The sequence below is a fragment of the Alligator sinensis genome, unplaced genomic scaffold (genome assembly GCF_000455745.1).
Source record: "Alligator sinensis unplaced genomic scaffold, ASM45574v1 scaffold1133_1, whole genome shotgun sequence".
NCBI lineage: Eukaryota > Metazoa > Chordata > Crocodylia > Alligatoridae > Alligator > Alligator sinensis.
Genome location: NW_005842285.1, coordinates 590288 through 613535, shown reverse-complemented (window position 1 = coordinate 613535; position 23248 = coordinate 590288). Strand labels below are relative to the sequence as shown.

General features: G+C 46.3%; 1 long non-coding RNA gene across 2 annotated transcripts; it reads left to right on the top strand.

The window, feature by feature from the left end:
• The first annotated feature begins 8507 nt into the window (after positions 1 to 8507).
• Positions 8508 to 12958, top strand: LOC112550993. 2 transcript variants are annotated; one of them, XR_003095095.1, is made up of 4 exons: positions 8508 to 8671; positions 8755 to 8846; positions 11731 to 11886; positions 12808 to 12958. It is a non-coding gene; the product is annotated as an uncharacterized LOC112550993 (long non-coding RNA). The 2 variants fall into 2 exon arrangements; XR_003095094.1 differs by having other exon boundaries at positions 8508 to 8846.
• Positions 12959 to 23248: the final 10290 nt, after the last annotated feature.

Here is a 23248-nt window from a genome sequence, read left to right as displayed (position 1 = left end):
GGGCTCATGCCCCCACTGACTAAGGTGGTACTAGTCATCCATGAAGTGCCCTGTCAGTAGGTAAATTGAGGGCTGGTAATAGAATCACAGACTCATAGACAACAAGGGTTGGAGGGACCTCAGGAGATCACATCTAGTCCAACCCCCTGCTCCAAGCAGGACCAGCCCCAACTACATCATCCCAGCCAAGGCATTTGTCTACCCAGGTCTTAAAAACCTCCAAGGATGGAGAGTCCACCACCTCTCTGGGGAGCCTGTTCCAGTGCTTTACTGCCCTCCTGGTGAGAAAGTTTTTTCCTAACATCTAACCTCAACTTCCCTTGCTGCAACTTGAGCCCATTGCTCCTTGTTCTGTCATCTGCCCCCACTGAGAACAGCCCAGCTCCATCCTCTTTGCAACCCCCCTGCAGGGAGCTGAAGGCTGCTATTAAACATGTCCCCCTGTCCTCCCCCATACCAGTCTTCTCTTCTCCAGACAAAATAAGCCCAGATCCCTCAGCCTCTCCTCACGAGCCCTGTGCCGCAGCCCCTGAACCATTTTCACTGCCCTCTGCTGAGCTCTCTCCAATGTTTCCACATCCTTGCTGTAGTGGGGGGCCCAAGACTGGACACAGGACTCCAGATGTAGCCTCACCAGTGCTGAAGAGAGGGGAATAATCACTTATCTCGATCTGCTGGGAACACACCTACTAATGCAGTCCAGGATGCTGTTAGACTCCTCCGCACACTGTTGGCTCCTATTCAGTTTATTGTCCACTGTCACCCCCAGGTCCTTTCCTGCAGAGCTGCTTCCCAGCCAGTCGGTCCCCAGCCTGCACCGGTGCATGGGATTGTTCTGTCCTAACTGCAGGACTTCGCACTTGTCCTTGTTGAACCTCATGAGATTTCTTTGGTCCAATCTTCCAATTTGCCACAGTCTCCCTGAATCCTAGACAAACCCTCCAGTGTATCTACTACTCCCCTCAGCTTGGTGTCATCTGCAGACTTGCTGAGGGTGCACTCTATGCCATCTTCCAGGTTGTTGATGAAGATACTGAAGAAAACCAGCCCCCAAGCCAACCCCTGGGGCGCTCTACTTGATACTGGCTGCCAACTAGACATCAAACCATTGATTATTACCCTTTGAGCCCGACTATCCAGCCAGTTTTCCATCCACCTTATATCCATCCAAGCCATACTTCCTTAGCTTGCTTGCAAGAATGTTGTGGAGACGATATAAAAACCTTCCTGCAGTCAAGGTGTATCAAGCCCACTGCTCTTCCCGCATCCACAGAGAGAGCCATCTCATCACAGAAGGCAAGCAGGTTAGTCAGGCATGACTTGTCCTTCGGGAATCCGTGCTGACTGTCCCTAATCACCAGGAATCCAGGTTTTCTGCTCACAGTGGAAAAATGCAGTAAAACCCAGATTTCCTCATTTTGCAGAGAAAAACCCAGATTTTCTCCCTTAAAAGGAGAAAAATGTGGGAAATGGGTTTCCCCTTGTAGGCTGGCAGGGAGCATAAGAAGGGCGGTCAGGGCGGTCAGGCAGGGGGTGCCATGCGCATGTGTGCACATACTTACACAAGTGGCCATCAAGCATCCCGGAGAAAAGCTCCCGCAAGTAAATCTGGCTGGGGGGGGGGGGATTGAGGCCCCCATAGTGACGGAGAGAGGGAGGGAGTGGGGCAGGGCTGCGGCTGGGGCTGGAAGTGCTGCCCGGCCCAGACAGTGTGTGGGGCTTGGGGGCAGAATGCGCGGCCGCAGGTGGGGAGCAGGACTGGGCCGTGGGTGGCTCATCCAGGGGGTGGTGGGGAGGCTGGTTCCACCCCTGTGAATATTCCCAGGGGTGGAATGGGGGCATGTGCAACCCCAATTTGTGCATGGGGCAGGTGTGCACTGCCTGCTGTGGGCTTGGGCTCCCTGCCCTGCTGCCCTCCCCGCAGGGTCTCCATGGCCCAGTGGGTGAGACCCAGCACACAGCACTGCAAGACCCTCACTGCCATGGCAAGGTGCCCCCTGCTTGCCCAGCAACAGTAAGGGGCACAACTTGGTGCTGCCACCCTAGCTGCTGCTGGGTGGGCAGGGGGTGCTTTGCCATGGCAGTGCAGGCATTGAACTTACCTGCCCTACTCTGCTTTGCCATGCTGGGTCTCGCCCACTGAACTGCAGAGACCCCAGGGGCAGGTTAGCAGGGATCCCAAGCCTGCAGCAGGCAGCCTGCATCCCCTGATGGGCTCCACTTGGGCCATGCCTCCCATGGGGGAGAGGGAGCCAGACTCTGCACCTTGCTCTGCTGCAGCAATTGCCACCTCCCTGGCAGCTGCGAGCCCCTCTGGCAAGGCTGGGGGGGAGTGAGGGGCAGCAGCAGGGGTGGGGGGCCCATGGGCCCTGCATGGTCAGGGCATCGGTGTATCAGGGCTGCTCAGCGCCACAAAGCAGTGGGGGGAGACAGCCACAGCTGGACCCATGTCCTGGTGAGTGAAGGAGGCAGAGGGAGCTCTGATTTTCCATGATAAAAAAGCCCATATCAAGCACCAAAATCTATAGGTATTTAGAATTTATTCTATTATAGTGATTGAGGCACTGATAGGTTTCCAAATTGCTTTAAAAATGTAAATCTATCATTAAAACATTGTGTTCAACTGATACCTACATGTACATACATACATACATACATACAGTGGTGTTTCATTTTACTCATAGAAAAATGAGGTTTTGAGGGGTTTTAATCAGAGAATTTAAAATTTTTAAACAGACAAAACCAGGATCCCTGCTAATCACCTTCTCCAAGTGCTTAGAAATGTATTCCTTGATTCTTCCAGGGACTAAGATGAGGCTGACCGCTCTGTAGTTCCCTGGATCCCCTTTCTTCAAGATGGGCACTATATTTCCCCTTTTCCAATCATCTGGGACCCTTCCCTGTCACCACAAGTTTTCAAAGATAATGGCCAGTGGCTCTGCAATCAGCACCCTCGGGTGCATCGCATTTGGCCTCAAGATCTTGTACACATCCAGCTTTTGTAAATCTTTAACCTGTTATTTCACCACTGTTGGCCACCTACCTTCTCCCCAAGCTGTGCTGCCAGCTGCAGACCTTGCCTGGGAAGACTGAGGTAAGAGAGGAATAACATCCTTCAGTCATTTCCACATCATCTGTTACTAGGTTGCCTCCCCCATTCAGTAAGGGACCCATATTTCCCCTGATCTTCCTCTTGTTGCTGACATACTTGTACAAACCCTTCTTGTTTCCCTTCACACCCCTTGCTAGATGCAACTCCAGTTGTGTTTTGGCCTTCCTGACTTCATCCCTGCATGCCCTCTTATACACCTCCCTAGCCATTCGTCCAAGTTTCCACTTCTTTAAGCGTTTTTGTGTTTTAGCTCACTGCAGTGTTCCCTGTTAAGCCAAGCTGGTCTTCTGCCATACTTACTAGTCTTCCTGCGCATTAGGATGGTTCATTTCTGGACCATCAGTAAGGTTGCTTTAAAATACAGCCAGCTCTCCTGGACTCCTTTCCCCCTCAGACTGGCCTCCCAGCAATCCTGCCCATGAGTTTCCTCATCGAGTCAAAGTCTACTTTTGCAAAGTCCAAGGTCCTTACTATGCTGCTCTCCATCCTTCCTTTCCTCAGGATCCTGAATTCAAACATCTTATGGTCGCTACTGCCCAAGTTGCCATCCACTACTACCTTCCCCACCAATTCACCCCTGTTTGTGAGCAGCAGGTCAAGAAGACCAGTTGACCTCTCCAACACCTGCACGAGGAAATTGTCCCCAACACTCTCCAAAAATGTCCTGGATTGCCTGTGCACTGCTGTCTTGGCTTCCCAGCAGATGTCAAGGGGATTAAAGTCACCCAGGAGGACCAGGGCCTGTGATCGGGAAACTTCTGCTAACTATTTGAGGACAGACTCACATACCTCCTCCTCCTAGTCTAGTGGTCTGTAGCACCCATGACATCACCCTTGTTGCTCTCTCCTCTGACCCTAACCCAAAAGTCTTTTAACAGGCCTGTCTCCAGTGTCATACTGGAGCTCTGAGCAACCATACAGCTTTTTTTACATGAAGTGCAACTCCTCCTCTTCTCCCCGCCTGTCCTTCCCGAAGAGTTTGTACCCATCCATGACAGTGCTCCAGTCGTGCGAGCTCCCACCAAGTCTGTTATTACGATCACATCATAGTTCTGCAACTATACAAGGACTTCCCATTCCTCCTGCTTGTTCCCCAGGCTCCATGTATGGTAGCAAACAGCCACCCAGGAGGTGAAATTATCTGGAGCTGCATACACATTGCCCATACACCAGTGCAAAGTTACTCCAACTTTGTTGAGGAGCAACAATACCCCAGAGAAGAGCAGCTTATGCTGTAAATTATATATCTGCTCCACATTTACACTGATGTAACAGTGGGTTACATGCAAATGCTTTGTGTATGCATACCCTCCCTTTGCAGTAGAAGTTTCTTGAATCTACTCAGGTTTGGGATGGTTAAAGTATTTGGGGGGGGAAATATTTCATCATAGAGAGTATAGCCTGGATGGCCAAAGGAGCACAAAAATGCATGTTATCACCAAGTCAAATGATCACCATGTGGCAGATAAAGACAGGCTCACATATAATGCAATGCATTGAGCTCACCTGTCTGCCATAGCCTCTGTCACCCATGTTCATGCTTCTGGAATAAAAATAAAAGTGCATTATGGTATAAAAGTTATAACAATGGAGTAATAAAATAGGAAAAAGCCAGAGAATCTAATTAAAACAAAAAAAAAAGGTGTTAAGACCCAGCTTGACAAAGCCCAGACTGGGATGATGTAGCTGGGGCTGGGCCTGCTTTGAGCAGGGCTTGGACTAGATGTGACCTCCTGAGGTCCCTTCCAACCTGAATTTCCTGTGATTCTATGTCTTCCTTCCAGAGGTCCAAGCTTCACGCGCTCCTGATGTGTGTTCATTGAAAAGCGGGGAGAGAGACACTAAGGTAAATAGAGAGCTGCAGGTTTCAGAGCGGTGAGGCCAAATCTGACTGAATTTACACTCCTCAAACTTCACTGAAGCGCAGACAGCACCGATGTAAATGAGGAAAGGATGCGACCCATCCAACCCTTTTTGATTGCTTGTTTGGGGCATCTGTTTGCATGCACAGCTTAGTGCATTTGAATGTTTAAGGCATGCATACTTCTCAACTGCTGCCATCCTCATCTTGTGACTTAGATGGATCACTAGGGAATTAACAACATGCATACACATACGTGCAAACTTGTTTGATTTGGTCTGCTCTATAGATGGTTGAAATCCACTTTGATTAAAAGTCACGGTAGATTAATTTTGTGTTAATCTAATGGCAAACATATTGAAGACATTTGAAAGGTGAACACAGAAAATAAAACAGGGCATGAAAAAATAACAACAATAAGCTGCCTCCTTTGATTTCTTTAACCTTCAAGTTAAATTAATTGAGATCCATTAGAAATATATGCAGGCAGTCCTCGGACTTACGACACAATCGGTTCCTGAAAATCACGTCTTGAGTTGAAACATTGCAACTCAGAACCAATTTTCCCATACGAAACAATGTTATAAATGGGGGATTGGTTCCTGATACCCTATTTTCACCAAAAATACCCCAGAATTTTGTACTCGATCAATTATAGATGAGTAATATAGCTACATGGATGTATTTATATTGTAAGTAGCAATCCTATTGATTTGGAACGACTTCTTTGAGGTGACTTTGCTGGACTTTTTGAAGGGCTCTTGGCTGGAGGCTTCTCAGGAGTCTTGGCTGCAGGTTTTTCTGGAGTCTCGTCGGCTTTCTTAAAGAAAGTGTCCAAGGAAGTTTGGACAGACGCTCTCCAGGGAGATGGGTGATGCAGTGAACTTGTTCACTGGTGCCGCGTCACATCAGATCAAGCATTGTCAAGTCAAAACTGATGTCAGAAAGTTGAAACCGGGTGTCAATGTATAAACATTGTAAGTGCAAAACGTTGTAACTCGAAACGTTGTAAGCCAAGGACTGCCTGCACATAGTTAGACCACCAACTCAATACCCTTGAAAGACAAAGTCAGTGTCATTTCCACTCCCTTATTGCAATGATGCAGCACATCACATCCATAAATGAGAGAGAGAGGAAAAACAAATGATCAGACCAGGTTCTTTGAGTAAATCTGATGTTTTTTATTAGACCAATGCAAATAGTTGGAAAAATTCTTCTTTGCAAGTTTTTGGGTACAAATACCCTCCATCAGGCCAAGTCTGTAGCCCAACATGGCCTCAATCTATACCCCGGGAAAAAATCTCAGCATTTTATGAAGATGGATGATAGGATTTTATTACTGACACTCTAATTAGTGGCACCGGGATTCTGCTTAGCACAGATTTGCCTTTTAAAGTGTGGGGACTATTTTTCCTCCTTTCCATTGGGAAAGGAAACGTTTTGGTCAGTGATTGAGTACTGCAGGAAATTGCGGGAGCGGAGAAAACGGGACTTCTCGCCCTTTTATCCCTCACAGAGGGAACTTAGATGCTCCCGAGTTAGCTGTTGGCTCCATCACACTTAGCAAGGTGCATATTGCCATATGCTGTGCAAAGAAGAAATATAGGGAAAAAAACAATTAGCCTCTGTTAATATTTGGTAAAGAGCCAAAGCCTTTTTGTGGAGAAACTGAGCAAACTATGCACGAAAAAAATAAATTGCTTTTCAAGAACATCCATCACTTGAAGGGGCCAATTTTCTTGTCCTCATGCAACCCTGCTCCTAAGGCTCCTGGGCTACATTCAAAGTGGAGTACAAGAAGCAAACGGTTTGTTTTTTGGCCGTTACCGTGATTCGTTCAGCCCGAATCACTCTCTTTTCTTTTCTCTGCTTATACATACATAGGGTGCTTAAAAGGGAGCTGATTTTGAAACCAAAGAGCAACCACGCTGACCCATATTGCTGCTTGGACACTAGTAAGCTACATATATTAATACCACAGCATCCAGCACGGCACTAATAGTTGGATTATTAGTGGCTGAACAAGCAGGCTTAGGCAGCCTTTATTAGGCTAATGAACGGATTTTTTTTTTTCAACCAATGTCCCTAATCACCGTGCCTGCCTGCAGTAAAACTGCATGAATAACTGTTAAACCAGATACAATTAAGGTCCTCGCTGGGATTAGAGCTACGGGCGGCTGTTCCCAGGCACCTAGATCCCTGTTTCCTAATTCTGGCTAATAGGAGACCTTCTGCCTGCTTTCTGCCTTAAGCCAGTAAAGGAGAAGGCAGGGGGAGAGAGAAAATGGGGGGTTGGTGGGAAGGAGAGAGAGAGAGAAGCAAAAAAACAAACCCTTTACAGAATATCAGATCCTCTCTCCTAACCTTTCCTTGATGAATAGAGCCGGATTGTGAATCATGCAAACCTAACATCTTTTAGAACAATGAGGCCCTTCAATGATAATAATAGTACTAATCATAATAATAGGCAGCTCCAGCCCCTTTCTATCATGTGCAAACAGTTGGGGCAGAATATGAAATTGCTTTAGAAATAGATACTGACATTTTTTTCTTCCTTTCGCTTGCCTACTAAGAATAGCCTAATTTATTCATGCTTTTATTTGGCAACAGAAACTAGGCTGACCTGCCTCCCTTTTTATTCACACAGATAAAAGAGCTTTGGCAAAAAGGCAGAGGACACTCTCTGCATTTAAAGGTGTCTAGCATTGCTCTCCAAAGGAATGACAGAATGGTTACTGCCTCTTTCATTGGTCCTCCGCTGCTCCCTGGGCTTCATCTCTTTTCTCTCTGGCTTTCTTTGGGGCTGTTCATGCTATAAAACTAGGTTAAATCTGGGGAGGAAAAGGGGGGAAAAGTAAAAAAAAAAAAAAATCAAGTATTTTCGGTATCTGGTGCAGAATACTGGGCACTCTGTAACTGTAGAGGCTCTGTGCATCCTTAGTTCTTGGAGCTCAAGCCAGCGAGGATGATTTAAAGATGATGGTGGGGAGTGGGGTTTGCAAAAGGAAGGCTGAAGGTAAACCCCTTCTCTTCTCTTTCCGTACTAGTGTCGTAACTCAAAAAAAAAAAAAGTGAGTCCTTAAATTAAAAAAAAAAAAAGACACTATCCATAAGGCATGGCCTCACCGCATGTATCCTGCTGGCCTCTGTCAATGTTTACTCGCAGCAGAGCCTTCTTAGGTAACATTGCAAAGCCAGCTATTAAACTGAACTCATTATGAACAACAGATACCAACAAAGTTCAATGCTACGTGCAAACAGAGGGATTTTTACTGCCGCACAAAAAAAAAGGTATATACAAACAAAGCAGAAAGCCAAAGTGCCTGCCTCCGCTTTCAGCTGGATGGGCAAAGAGCAGAGCTCGCTCGAATGGGGGTAAGAGGACTTTTGTCTGAGTGGGTAAAGTTCAGCCACATTCTGCTTTGATTAGTAAAGCCTCAGTTGAAATAATAATTAAAAAAAAAAGAAAGAAAGTGAAGGAAAAAGAGCCCAATTAACCTGCCCTGCTGGAGCGGGAATAGAGCACAGGGGAATATTTGCTCCTGCAGAAGAAGGTAGTGGCACTCCCTGCCTGGCTCCCAGGGGCGCTCACGCATGGAAGAGCCAGCTCTGCGGCCATGCTGAAAGCCAGCATTTCTTCACAACCGCTCCGCCTCCCCTTACATTTCTTTTTGTGCTGGTTTTCTTACTGCTTCAGGTGGGTTTTTTTCTCCGTCCCGTTGTTGTGGTGGTTGTTGCTACATTCAAGGTCCTCTCGTCTCCGTTTTCTTTGCACAGCAGGGCGCAGCATGTTGGCGTTAGAGTTGTGACGTGAAGCCAAACAGAGATGGGGTCAAACCAAAAGCTTAGATTTGAAGAGCCCCGGTGTTCAGGTGAGTGGGGAGAGAGGGGGCGGAAATCAAAGTTAATCTGAATCTCACCATCGTTCCTCTGAATCTGTAAGGTCTGGGACAGACTTTTTAAAAACCAGTTGGACCCAAATCAGTTCAGTCTGATACTACATTCAACCAGGTCTGTCTTAAACCAGTTTCAGCCATTTTGAAACTGATTTGCGTGCACTGAGCTTCTGTTCTGTTACAGGTTGAAACCGGTTTCGAGATCACTTAAAGTGGGTTATGTGTCACTTCTGTCCCTAGCCTAAGCGAGCCACACCAAAACAGAGATCTGCCCTCTCGTATACTATTTATTACATGACAGGTGTCTGTAGTGTTAGTCCATTCTCCAAATTAAACGATTGGCCTTGTTCCCCCTTCCCTCCCCACAACCCCACAAAAGAAACCCAAAAAACAGGAGGCCATATTCTAATCTTGTTTCTGCTAGCATCAATCTGAAATCAATGGTTTCATTTTGAATTACTCCAATGTATCTGAGAACAGAAATTTAGCTCATTGTCTTCTGAGACATTACTAAGAGGCTCAGATGAAAGCTCAAATTTTTTATGCTAAATTATAGCATAAAGGGCCGAATGATTTGCAGATTGAACCTCTTCAGAATTTGTTGGCAGTTAACGATCAAACGCCACGTGGCAAATGGTTTCTGCTCCATTTTAGCTCTCAGGAACCGAGTTCTTCCACAGCTGAACCCTTCAACAGGTTAGCAACACAAACTCTCTGCCAAGACCTGCCATTTCTTTTTTCTTTCTTCCCTCTCTCTCTCTCTCTTCTTTTTTTGGTCAAATAATTCTTTTCTTCTTTCCTTTGCCAAGGCTTTTTTTTTTCCCCTCCCCGCACCACTTTTTGATTGTCAAGACTTGATCATAGGCTTCAAAGCTAATTGCAGGAATTACTCGGCCTGTCTTCTTAACCTTCATCTGTTATTCTCTCTGGAGACCCAATAGACAACACTGACTTTTCAGAAACATGAGGTTTTTTAAATATCTTTTTTGAAAAGCTTTAATATTACCTATAATCATGCCAGCCACTACTGACTTTATATTTTTTCATTCATCCTCAGGTTTTGAATTTGCTTCTATAGATGGTCAAGAAGTCCTTAATCTTGAATGCTGAATCGAGGATCTAACATTTCCCCTGATATTTATTAAGAGCTCTTGAGATCTAGCAGTGGGGTTTTGTTTGGCCCAAGACAGAGATACGGGACTAGCATAAAGTCTGAATCTGGATATAACCACTCCCAAAGTCTGAGGTTCAGATCACAAGAGAGGTTTGGTTGCAGACAGTTATTAATTTTCTGACTTCTTCCCCATAGCCCCACCACACACACACACACACACACACACACTCTGTCTCTCATTGTATATTGCCTTTGATACAAATGTGTGCATGTACATATGGATGTACATGTGCTCATTTAGTGCTTGTGTAGACAGAAGTACTGTCCTCTAGTCCAGCACTGGATTTAGGTTTAATCTACTTAAAATACAGTTTAGGGCCTCACAGTATAAGGGGCCACTAAATAAGAAAAGAAAACTAGACATTTTCATTCTAGTATGACAAAAATATACACATACATGGCTTCACAGTTATTATTCATATTGAGTTCATAAATGTGTGCAGAAATAACAATAATTCATCTTAAAATTTCATGAAAATCCATTCTCATGGATTTCATGGATTATTTTTATCATATGGGGCCTCTTAAACTGGACATAGTTTAGGGCCTCAGCATGTCATAACCCAGCACTGCTCTAGTCACTCCTACCAAACACAGCATAAGTATTGGTAGAGCAAGCTCTGCCAAACTACACCCATTAATATGCCATCCTTGGGCTACAGGGGTCTCCTCCAATAAATAATACACTAGCCTAGGAGTGTGGCTCTACTGATGTGCAGCATGACCCTAACAAATCAAGTATCAGATCTGAAAGTGAGAAAGTACCACTATGACCGTCTCACCTGACTTCCTGTAATACAACCCATAGGTAAATTGTGTATATAGCATGCCTTTAAAAAAAAAATGCAATCTTGATTTTAAAATTTCAAGTGATAGAAAACCCATCTGTCCCCTAGATCGACTGCTGAACTACCAGAAAGATAGCACTCACCTAGTCTGAACCTGCTTTCTTGGGATCTTGTTATGCCTTCTAGATTAGAGATTAGGAGAAAAGGTGATCAAGTCTCTTCAGAACCTCCGTTTGGATAAACTAAATACATCTGGACTTCTTAGTTCTCCCACTCCAAAATGTGTTTTCCAGTCCTAGAAGCATTATTGTTATGGGCAGTCCCTTAATACAAGGATGATAGTCTTCCAGAAAGTAGGGAAGTCATTGGTGAGTTTGGAGATGACTGAAAAAGCTGATCCAAGATCCACACGTTCAGCTGCAGACATGGCAAATAGTCCTGGGGGGAAGAAGGGGATCCTGGTGATGCCAGATCACAGCTCTTTCCCACAATCTTTTCGCTTTGTCTCTCTCATCTATCTGCCTCCATAGTAAGGCAGGTTTCCTCTAAATGATTGATGCCTTGCACCACTGGGGACTATTCACCGATCAAGTCTCCCAGTTAATGGTGTTAATACTACATTTCTTCAGATTGGCCTTCAAGGGGTCCTTGAATCTCTTTTTTTGCCTACCTCTAGAGTGAGAACCATTAGTGAGCTGGGAATATAGGACCTGTTTCAGGAGCTGGTTGTCAGGCATCCTTAGGACGTGCCCTGTCCGATGGAGCTAGTGCCATATAAACATGCCTTCAATAGTAGTAGTGTTTGTGCCAGTATACCGGCATTCATTTTTCTGTCCTTCCAATCGCTATGGAGGATTTTCTGAAGTCATTGCTGATAGTATCATACCTTGGCTTTCAGGTGTTTCCAATATGTCCTCCAACTTCCACATCCATACAGCACGGCAGAAATGAAAACAGCCTGGTAAACAAGAAGTTTGGTTTGGGTCCTATGGTCACAATCATTGAAGATGTGATTTCAGAGATGTCCAAAGGCAGCACTGTCAGATTTTATCTGGTATGTTGCATATTATTGTTTGTGTTTAATTTTGGGAAAAAAATGGCTACCCAGGTAGGGGAATAGTCAAAGACTGTCCTCTAATTGTAACATGTGGAGGAGCAGCTGGTTGGCTTGGGGCAGGTTGGTAAAGGGTCATCTTTTCTATGAAGTTGATAACAAGTCCAAGCATTTCACAGAAGTAGTTAAGAATGACCTAGAGCCCTTCAACTGAGTGGGCACATGCAACACAATCATCAGCATGTTGAAGATCAGCCATAGAGGTGTGGTTAACTTGGATTTGGAACATAACCAGTTGACGTTAAAGAGGTTCCCATCCATGAGATACTGGATGCTGACTCCAGGTGGAAACCTGCCAGCAATGAGACGCTGAATAATTGTGATATAGATGGAGAAGAGTATTGGTGCAATCACGCATCCTTGCATGATTCCAGCTCTAATAGGGATCCATTTCCAAGTACCTGCTTAAGACGCTTGTGGTCATGTCATCACAAAGAAGTCTGATGATGGTAACAAACTTTAGTGAGCATCCAAATCTCCTGCGGCTGTCTAGCAATCAAGATCATATCTATCATACCTCTGAGTGGTCTGAAACCACATTGGGATTTTGGCAGAATCTCCTCAACAAGAAAGATGCATCTACTGAAGAGGATGTGGGCGAGGACCTTGCTCATTATGGACACAAGTGTAATATCACAATAATTACTGCAACCCACTCTACCTCCTTTCTTGAATGTGGTTGTGATTCTGGCGTCTCTCAAGTCCTATTTTCCAATATCCTTTCTGAATGGTGGACATCAGTAATCTATTAACGGCTTTGTTAATACTGTATGCAGAAGTAATACTCTCTGTATTTGTCTGTAGTGCCTCACAACTGTGCCCAACTCACCTCCCTTTCTTCATATTTCCTTATCTATTTAGATTGAACGCTGTAGCAGGACTCCACTTCCGAGGATGGCCATGGCACGCTCTGGTGGCCCAACTAATCCTGTCTCTCGCTCTGACTTCCCAGGGTGCCCCACCTGGGCTCACCTACTGCAACTTGTTGAAAATAAATATAAATTTAGGAGGCTGTCCCCAGAATAAGCCTTGAGGTGCTTCACTCCACTCTACTCATCATCAAGCCACCTCATTTTGGCCTGATCTCTGAACTCAGTCCCCTGAGCAGGGTGCTCTCCCTATACTCGACCGTAACCACCTTGCTGTCTTGGTCTCTTTCCAAGGTTCATTCTTCTCCTAGAGCCCCCAAATAGCTGCTTATATTTAGGGTTCACTCTCTCTCTAGCCCCCTTTTAGTAGGCCTTCTGTAGACGCTGTCTCTTGCCCCTATGATCAGGCCTCCTCTTCTCTCACAGCCCGCAGTCTCCAACCCCTGCCCACAGGCCTTCTGCAGCGCTCTCTGGCTCTAGCCCTCGCCCACTGTCTGGCAGTCTCTCTAGACACTAAGTCCACTAAACAAGTGCACAGTGCCCTTCCCAGGTACCCACCACGGCCTCTCTTCTTCCCTGCCCCATGGCCAAAACACAGGCTGCAAAACCGAAACATAAACCACTATCACCCGACCCCTTTCTCCTTTGCAACACAGCACAGGTGTTATTAGTCTTCTAATGAGCAGACTGGCATTGTGCTGCCTGCAGTGTGCAGGTTGGGCTCTGCTGCCCTTTGACTCTACCTGTTGTACCTGCTGTACTTTGTATCCTCCTAACACAGCTTACCTGATTAACAGGGGTTAGGAGCCCCTGGTACGAAGCTCTGCGAGCAGAAATTCTCTTTTACTATGTGTCTGAACTATGTCTAACACCCTAAAGCCCTGCTCTTAACTGGAGTTTCTTAGCCGCCGCTCCATCTCCTCATTCATCCTGCAGGTATAAAAGGCAGGTGTCGAATGACACCTGCCACCCCACATCTTGGGCTCATTTGTCCAGTTCTTTTATTTCGGATATAATGATGCCATTTCAACCTCTAGGTCACTCTTGCTCACCCTCTTACCACTCTCTGTTACTACTCATTGAAAAGGTCCCTATAAATAACCTATTATTGGACTTCTTTATGTCCAAGATGTGTCTTATGTCAGATATGTCCATTTCTTTCTTCCATATTGTACCCAGTTGTCCCTATTCCAGGACTTCTTCATTATTCAGTGTCTTGATCCAGTTTATTTTTTAATATTTTTAGCTAATATGATACTGAGAACAAAGAAGTGGTAGATCTGTCACCATTGCACAAATTATCACAAACCCATCTGTTGACACCTCTAAAAGTTTTTAATACCAGTGTGGTCTTTTGTAATGTGAACGCTGTGACAGGTCGCGTGGCCACAGGGGCGGCCGTGACACCTCGTAGTGACCCTGCTGGGCTCTGACTCTAATGTCGCGCTCTCTAGATTCCTTAATATTAAAGGTTAAGGGTGGTTGCCATCAAGCCTTACTCCTAATAATTTCCCAGTGGGTCTCAATCCAGCCCTCAAGCCTGATAGGTCCCTCTCAGCATCACTAGGCCCCTGTAGAGCACCTGTAGCCTTAAGGGCAACTTGTGTGGCTCCTTTTCCTCCCCTACACCACTCCCCAAACCTTGCGGACGTTATCATGTTGTTGTTCACTTGTTGGGCTTTGGCCTCTTCGGTGGCACACCTTCCTTCTCAGATAGGCTTTCTAAACTGGGCCCGCTGCGTCAGACCTGGCTTTGAGGCACTAGCTCTAGTTTGTCCTTTCTGGTCCCCGGGCCCCTGGCCCGTGTGGCTGCACCCCTCTCGGGCTCCGGGCCCATCTCACTGTGTCCCTATGCCCCTGTGGCCGTAATATGGCAATGTGCCCACTCTGGGCTCAATAATCAATTGTGACTGTGCCTCTCTTGGGTGCTGGGCTCCTGGCCCCTGTGGCTCTGCAGCCTTGCGCACTGCCCCTCTCAGGGACCAACACTAGCTGAAGCTTTGATCCTGTCCCTGGAAGGGCTCAAGACGGTCCTAATGGGACCTCCATAAACCACCCCTTATAGTCCCAACCCATACCACCAGTTTAAACAGTAACATAAACCATAAGCCCCCGGGCTAAAACAGAAACACAAGCAACCGCAGAAGCAGCCTTCTGCCCCTTTAAGAGGGCAAACTTTCCTCATCTCCAAGCGGACATACCTTCCAGCCCGGGGTTATACCCTAGCCTATAGGGTCTCCATGGGCTCCTGGACCCTCTGGTCCTGCACACGACCCCTCCTCCGGGCTCCCAGACCCTCTGGTCCTGCGCACGACCCCTCCTCCGGGCTCCCAGACCCCCTGGTCCTGTACACGACCCTTCCCCTGGGCTCCCAGACCCTCTGATCCTGCACATGACCCCTCCTCTGGGCTCCCAGACCCTCTGGTCCTGCACACAACCCCTCCTTTTGGCTCCCGGACCCTCTGGTCCTGCACATGACCCCTCCTTTTGACTCCCGGACCCTCTGGTCCTGCACATGACCCCTCCTCTAGTCTCCCGGACCCTCTGGTCCTGCACACAACCTCTCCTCCGGGCTCTTGGACCCTGTAGCTCAGCTCACCCCTTCCCTGGGCACGTGGGATCACAGAAAAGACATAAGGCAGGCACCTTAAACCCTCTAGGGGTCAATATAAAGCAAAGGCCACTTGCCTGTAAACCAGGTCTTGCTCTGCCCAGGGACCTTGCCTCTGTTCCTAGGCCTACAGAGTGGTTTAGCTAAATCTAGGTCCCTCCAGGAGCCCTGCAGCCAGGAGCTCCTCACTTCAAGGCTGCCAGGGAAAGACTCTCTAACCAGTGCAAGCTCTGGGCTTATATAGATCCCACCTGAGCCCTCTTCAGGTCAGGTGAGTCCCTCATTAGCTCCCCCCTTCGCCACCTGCAAGCGGCCTCTCAGGCTGCTTGCTCTCTACAAAGAGAAGGCACATCCCAGCGCCGTGCTACAAACACCATGAGTGGGAATGAAGTAGAGTCCATCAATGCTAAGTAAAAGAATTACGGGGTCCATCTATGTATCACTACTTTAATTCTGACTGCATTACCTGGTAGTCCTCCAGAAAGATGCAACTGAGGTTCCAGCCAGTTTGTATTTGCAGTCTGATAGCAACGTTTTAACATTACTTATGTGGTGGAACCAGCGAGATGCCCAAGACATGACAGAGGCAATATAATACATAATATTTTGAAAGACAAGTCTGACACCATTTGCAGCAATAGGGAACTGAGGCTTCCCCTGAAATAGAGGAAGGTCCTAGCCCCCACATAACAATCTCGATAATCTTATTACATCTTTTAAAATAGGCAGGGTTAAAATAGCAAGCATCCCACTCAAAATGCATGAAAATCTAGGTAAGACGTTCATCTTAATTGCATTCATTTTCCCCAGAGGCTCACAGAAACCACTTGCCATCAACTGGTATCTCTTGTTAGCTGCAGACAGGCAGGCTCTAAATCCATTGAACAAGTTTTTCAAGATTCCTTAGTATTTTTATCCCCAGGCATTTAATTGCCTCTGTCTTCCTACAAAAGTTCCACCGGGAGAAAGCCTTGATACAAAGCAACCAGGAGATGTCAGGTATTTATTACTAACTCTTCCCAGCTAATTCTAGAGTCTGAAAATGAGCCAAAATCTTGGATTAACACTAGAAGGGTGAGGATTGTGGTTTCAAAATTTGTTTTAAACAAAAGGACATTGTCAGTATATAGCATTTAATGGTGCTGCAAGGACCCAATCTTGATAACCTGAATACTTGGTTGAAAGCCGGTTCACAATAGGCTATAGGACCAGTTCAAACAGGAGAACGAACAATGTCCATCTGGTCCCTCTGAGGAAGTTCAATGAGTCTGAAATGACATTACTGATTAAAGCTAGGATATGGAGTCCTCGTACAAGTTGAATCCATGTCCTAAAAACAGGTGCAAACCCAAATCTCTGAAGGATAAGCAGCATTTATCCCCAGTTTCTTGAACGTGACTGCTGGGCATGCAGAAGTGCTTGGTCCTGGTGTCCCCACAATGCACTGCCATTACATCTGCTATCGGTCATGAGTTATCAGAGTCATGGCAGCTTTTAATAAACCCCACCGTACATACAGTTTAGATGCATATTGGTCATAACTTTTTCCAGACAGCTGTCAAACTTTGGGGCAGTATTTTCACATTAATATTAACTATCAATAATGTTCCTAACTGAGGGACATCCTCCCATAGGCACTCGTAGCAGAGCAAGTAGCTTGCCTCCAAAGAGTTCAGAAAATGTTAATAAAGAATCAGTGGAAAAACCAGCTGGGCAAAGATCCCCACTCGGTTGAATGAGCCCTACTCAAGTCATTGGCAACCTCTGATGCTCTCATTGGGGTGTTCAAACCCTCCCACTGGGCCACAGAGAATTGGGGCATTTGCATTTAGCAAAAATGCACTCAGGGCCCTGTGTGAAGGGGCAGAATAAGTACTGTACAAAGGCTTGTAAAAAATTTAAGAATAGTTTATTTATAGTTGTGGGTGCAGTACATCATTTATTATGCTTATCTCAGACTGTGGGAACAGCTGCTCTGGCCACTCTTGGCTGAAGATGGTAACACCTAAATGGTCTGCATTCCTTCTCCCCCGCTTCAATTGAAAAAGTGCAAACTCTGTTTGTGGCACATGTAGTTCATGTGGTTCCTATCTGGTTCTGGCCAGTCTGTGGAGGAGCAGTTGCCAGCAGCTGCCTGCCTTTTTTTTTTTTCATAGACACAAAGCTAGTAATTCTGCCTCCAAAAAATGTCTTTACAGTTTTCCAAAGTGACTTGTTAGAGGGGGTTGAGAGCTCACTGGTCTTCAGGAAGAGGTTACGTTCCTTCTTTATAAACTTCTGGAAATGGGGGTCCAAAAAAGCAATGAAGTAGTAAATCTGTCAATTTGGGTGCTGACAGAAGTGACATTTGTCACGCAATTGGCCCCCTGAAAGCACTCGACAGACATGCCCTGACAGAAGTGAATAGCTGCAGAGTGCTTTAAAAGTGCCTGATCGCACAACAAATTAACCCTCATCTAATGAGCACCTTCATGAACTTCTGTTAGTCCCTGCGCCTGATCAGAGCTGAGCCGATGCAAACCTGCCCCCGGTGCTGCCTGCAGGACAGGAGGGGGAGAAAGGACAGGAGGAAGTGCCAAGCTGGAGGTTGCCCAGCCTGAGCTGGGGGTGTGGATTGGAGCTCCCCTGCCTCGCAGCCGCCCCCCAACCTCCTCCTGCTCCAGCTCAGGCTGAGAAAACCCCAGCCCTGAGGTCCATCCACCCTCCTCCCCTCTCCCATCCTGAAGACAGCACTGGGCCTCTCAGCTGTATTGGCTCTGAAGTGGGAGGGGGCTCCACAGCAAACATCTGTTGAGTCAGGGTGGGGGCTCCATGAGTTAGAGCAGGGAGCTGCACATCTGGCAGCACCCTTTATTTTTTGCCCAGGCTGTGAGGAGCCAAATGTAGGGCCACAAGCGCATGGTCTGAGCCCATCATTTTGCAATTGAGGAACCCAGAGAAAATCAGCTCACCTGAAATTAGGAAAAATAATCTGGAAAGATGTCTTATAGACAGGGCAGAAAAACATGTTCCATATGCTCTACTATGGGTTTAAATCAGGGGTGGGCAAAATGTGGCCCACTGGCCAGATGCGGCCCACCAGGCCATGCTTTCCAGCCTTTGGGGCCCCTAAAAATTTAGAAAATTAATATTTATCTGTCCCTTGCTGCCTGTCATGTGGCCCTCGATGGCTTGCCAAAACTCAGTAATCAGCCCTCTGCCCAAAATAATTGCCCGCCCCCGGTTTAAATGATCTTTTGGGACCTGGTTAGCTTACAGTTATGCACTACTGACTCTAGAAACTCATTAAGGTCATTATAAAGTTACTACAAGCAGGCTACCTAGCCTGCTGGCTTCTGTAGTCAGGCTTGTGCTCCCTGCAGAGCTCCTCAGCCAGTCGTCTCAAGTAACGCAGTCTCTAGGACACAAACAACCCAACAAATAAAACAAATCCCCTTGTGCCCTGTCCCAGGCACTCAAGGAGGAGCCCTCTAACTCCGACTCCCAGCACAGCAGCCGGGCTCCCTTCTTGTAGCAAGCAGTTGTCTTCACAGTCTGTTTCCTTCTCTATGTCTTACTCTTCTGGAAGCTTTCTGAAGCTGCTAGCAGGACACTGTCTGCCTATACAAATACTCTGCAGCTAGGGTCTTTCAACAGGCCTGACTGTTCCCTCTTAAAGAGACAGACTGCCCTATTAAAGTCATCTAAAATTATGATCTCTGCAGGCTAGGGGTGCATACATCTTCAAAAGCTTAGCAAAGAATCTACAAAGTCTGAGACTGGGTCTTTCTATCATTTTGGCCCTATCTAGTGGGGCTCTAATTATGAGAAACCTATCATAAGCAACAGTAATATTATATACACTGCCAGTTTTCTATGGAAGAGCACAGAGATGCCTCTGGATTTTGAGGTGGGGCAGCAAGACACAGCTCTACCAGCTCACATCCGTTCTCATTTCCAAGACTCTTCTGCAACAAAGTGAGTGTCCTTTACAAAAGGCTATGATGACCTCAGCTTTCAGCCAGGTATAATCCCCCTCCATGTTCCAAGACTATAAGTGAAGGTTCAAAGAAACGACACTGTACTTTATGCAATGGCATGTTGGAAGGAGTTTTAGAGAATAGATAGAAAAGAGTTTCTGGAACCATGTAGATCACATAAGCTCAGTGACACTGGAAAGGGGACCCAGTATGCCTCAAGATGTCATAGAAGTGGTTGTAATGTCAGAGTTTCAGAAAGCGGGTATTTTTCCAAAGGTGCCATCCCTTATATTTCAAGCAATAACTCATAGGATCATACAAAAGTAAGACTGGAATAGACCTCCAGAGGTCATCTAATCCAAACCCCTGCCTCAGGAAGGATCATTCCTATCCAAACCATCCCATACAAATTCATTGTCTAACCTAGCAGCAAAACTACACAGCCAACCCTGATATGACCACAAGACATAACACTCTAACCCGACACAGGTAAAGCATGTGGACCGTGAAAGCCAACATTGTTAAAAGGGTATAGGTTGTAGCTGTGTGGGTCTAAAAATGTGTTCAAGAGATCCAAGGAAGCGGGCCATGCCCTGTGCTATAGAAGAAGACAAAAAAAAAAGCCACAGTCCATACCAATCTGTCCATGGTGTAAAGTTTCTTCCTGACCCCATATACGGTGATCAGTTGGATCCTGAGTGGGGAGGCAAGAGCCACGAGCCAGGAGCGTCTCTGCCAGCAGGAGCACTGGCACACCCCAGTCAAAGTACTCATTCTTGGCTGCAGCCAACACCCACAGTTTTTGAGAAAGGTGGGAGATAAAGAAAAAAAGCAGCCACTGACACATGTAGCAGCAAAAGAGCGGGGGAAATACCTTCCCAACTTCACATGGCAACCAGCAAAGGGCTCGAGGATCACCTCTGCCATTACCTTCAGTACCCTGGGATGAAGTTCATCAGACCCATCAAAAGCTCTCTGACTGTCTCTCTTGTTATCCATCCCTCAGCTTTTCCCCTTCTTTATCCAAATAGCCCTTATTAGCCACCTGGTTGCAGCTTAATTTTTTTGTGAAAACCAAGGCGAAGTAGTTATTGAGTAATCCCACCTCCTTTGCATCTTCTGTTAAGAGTTGTCCTTGGCTATTTAACAGTGCACGTACAGTTTCCTTGATCTCTCTCTTATAGCCAGCGTACTAAACAGCTTCTTCTTGTTGTCCTGAACCTCCTTTGCCGTTAGGTGCAGTTCATTTTTATACCTTTGCCTTCCTGATTTTCTCCCTGCCGTTTCTTGTTATTTCCTGGTATGTTTCCGTGGTGACTTGCCCATTCTTTCATTGCCTCTATGCTTTCCTTTTAATTTGAGACATCCTATAAACCCCTTGTGCACCCACATTTATATCTTACCATTCTTTTCGTGCTTTCATCATGTGAAACGGTTTCTTGCTGGCTTTCTGAATATTGTACTCTTTAGAAGCTTCCAGCCCTCTTGGGCATCTTTATCCTTCAGTCTGTCTTCCCATGGCACCATTGCCTATTAACTCCTGGGCCTTTCTCCACTCCACCTTTTTTGCCCTTTCTTGCGCTGCAAGTGAATGACTGCACGAGCGGGTTTTCCAGATTCTTTAGAAGTCTTTCTGGTGCACTAAACTAAAATTCCTCGGATGTAGTTTATTTTAGCTTGCTGGGAATTAAAGTGTCACATCCATGGATTCATTGCGTGCAAACACAAAGGCACTCAAATATGTGTAATAAGCCTCTTTGTCCACCAGATGGTGCTGTGATTTTTTTGTAGTTCAACCCTTCGAATTGCTTTCACTTTTTTTTTTTCTTGTGTGGTTTTTGACTCCCTGCTTCCACGGCTGCATGGCAGGGCATGGGCATGGAGTGGGAGGGGGACCCTGGGCCAGGGGGGCAGCGCTGGACCATCCCGCTGTCCTGTGGCACTGGCCAGGGACCCGGCTTAATTTACTTGAAAACCTAGTACATGTAAACACAGATGTGACGCTCCAAAACAAACAAGTTTAAATTTTATAAACCTATTTAATTTAAACAGGTTTATAAAACTCGTGGCTCAAAACTCATGGTGTGTACAGGCACCCCTTGAGTCAGTTGTGAAATCCACCTTTTTGAAATCTAGTGTGTTAGTGCTGCTGACCTCATGCTTTCCCCATCTCAGGATCATAAATTCTATTATACTGTGATTGCTTCCTCCCAAGTCTCCCATCACCTTCACAACTTCCACCAATTTCCACCCTATTGGTCAGGACAAGATCCAAGATAGATGATCCCCTAGTTGTATCCTCAACTTTCTGGAACAGAAAGTTGTCGTCCATGCAAATTAGGAACTGGCTCAACATTTTATATTTGGCTGTATTGTTCTTCTAACCGATGTCCGGAAAATTGAAGTCTCTCATCATTACTATCTCATAACTTTTGGATAATTTTCTCACCCCCTTGAAGAGTGCCTCATCCACCTCTTCCTGATGTGGTGGCCTATAATAAATCCCCACTATTATATTGGTGCCGTATGTTTCACCTTTTATCTTCACCAAAATACAGTCTGATCTGCTATCTTCTTCCTCCAGAGAACACAAGTGTGTGTTTTTGACATGCAAGGCAAGACCACCACCTATCCTCTCCCTTCTGAAACAGAGTAGCCCTCAATGTTGATATTCCACTCACAAGACTTGTCGCCCCAGGTCTCTGCGATACCAGTCAGATCATAGTTTGTTTCACAGGTTGCGACTTCCAGCCCACCTGGTTTGCTCCCATACTTCTAATCTGTATAAATACATTGGACATACTTTGCATTTCAACCTACATGCTTCTCTTTTGCATCACCTGCTTCTGATCTATGGCTCTCTGGCTCTCTGCCAGATTTGAGCTGCTGCTTCTAGTCCTGTCCCCTCTGGACTGTTTGCTCTGTTGCTGAAGGGGTTTGTTCACCATTCCCTGTGGAACCTAGTTTAAAACCCTCCTTACTAGGTTGGCCAGACAACACCCAAAGATGGTCTTTCCAGTTCTGGTTAAATGAATCCCGTCTCTTGATAACAGCACTCCTCCGCAGAATATCCATACCTTGTTGGGGAATCCAAAGCCTTCACTTTGACACACCCATCTCAGCTTGCCCAAGGCTAGGATAATAGTTTCTGGACTAAGTGGATGCATTATGAAATATAGACAGAAAGGTACCAAGTAAACCAAAACTCTGCCATAGGCCAGCAGAGAACCAACAGAAAATACAGAGAAGCAGTGAAAGCAATGCCAAACTATGAAGACAGCCTGTTATCACAAAGGAATCTAGGACTTGAGGCCATATCAGCTAGGTCCAATCATCAAAAAACCACACAAAAAAAAATGGAAAAAGACAATAGTCAAAGCTAAAGTAGAATACAAGATCGGACAGTGTAGCTATAGACTCAGAAAAGTAGTGGAGATAAAACCGAAGACAACTGTGGAAAACAAGACACCTGACAAAGCACAATTAGCAAACATGCCACGGCCAAGACTGGGGCCAGGGAGACGGACCAAAAGCTTCATAGGTTGCTGGCCTGATGTAACTGAGCATAAGTGGATCCAGGAGTAGCAACTGGTGCTGCAGGGGTAGCTGCCGGCTGTAGGGCCCTGCTCCCAGCTTCCCCCCACAAGGTGGGCAGGCCATCTTCAAGACACCCACCCACCGCTGCAGCTTTCCTAGCCACTCTTGCCTGATCCCAGCCTGGGCTGCAGGGAGAATCAGGCTTACCAAGGACAGCAGTAACAACAGACAGGTTCTCCCTCCCTGTGCCTGCTTGCAGGCTGGCAGGGAACACCCGGGGAACCAGAGAGGGAGGAGGAAACCTTCCCACTATCACCACTACTGTC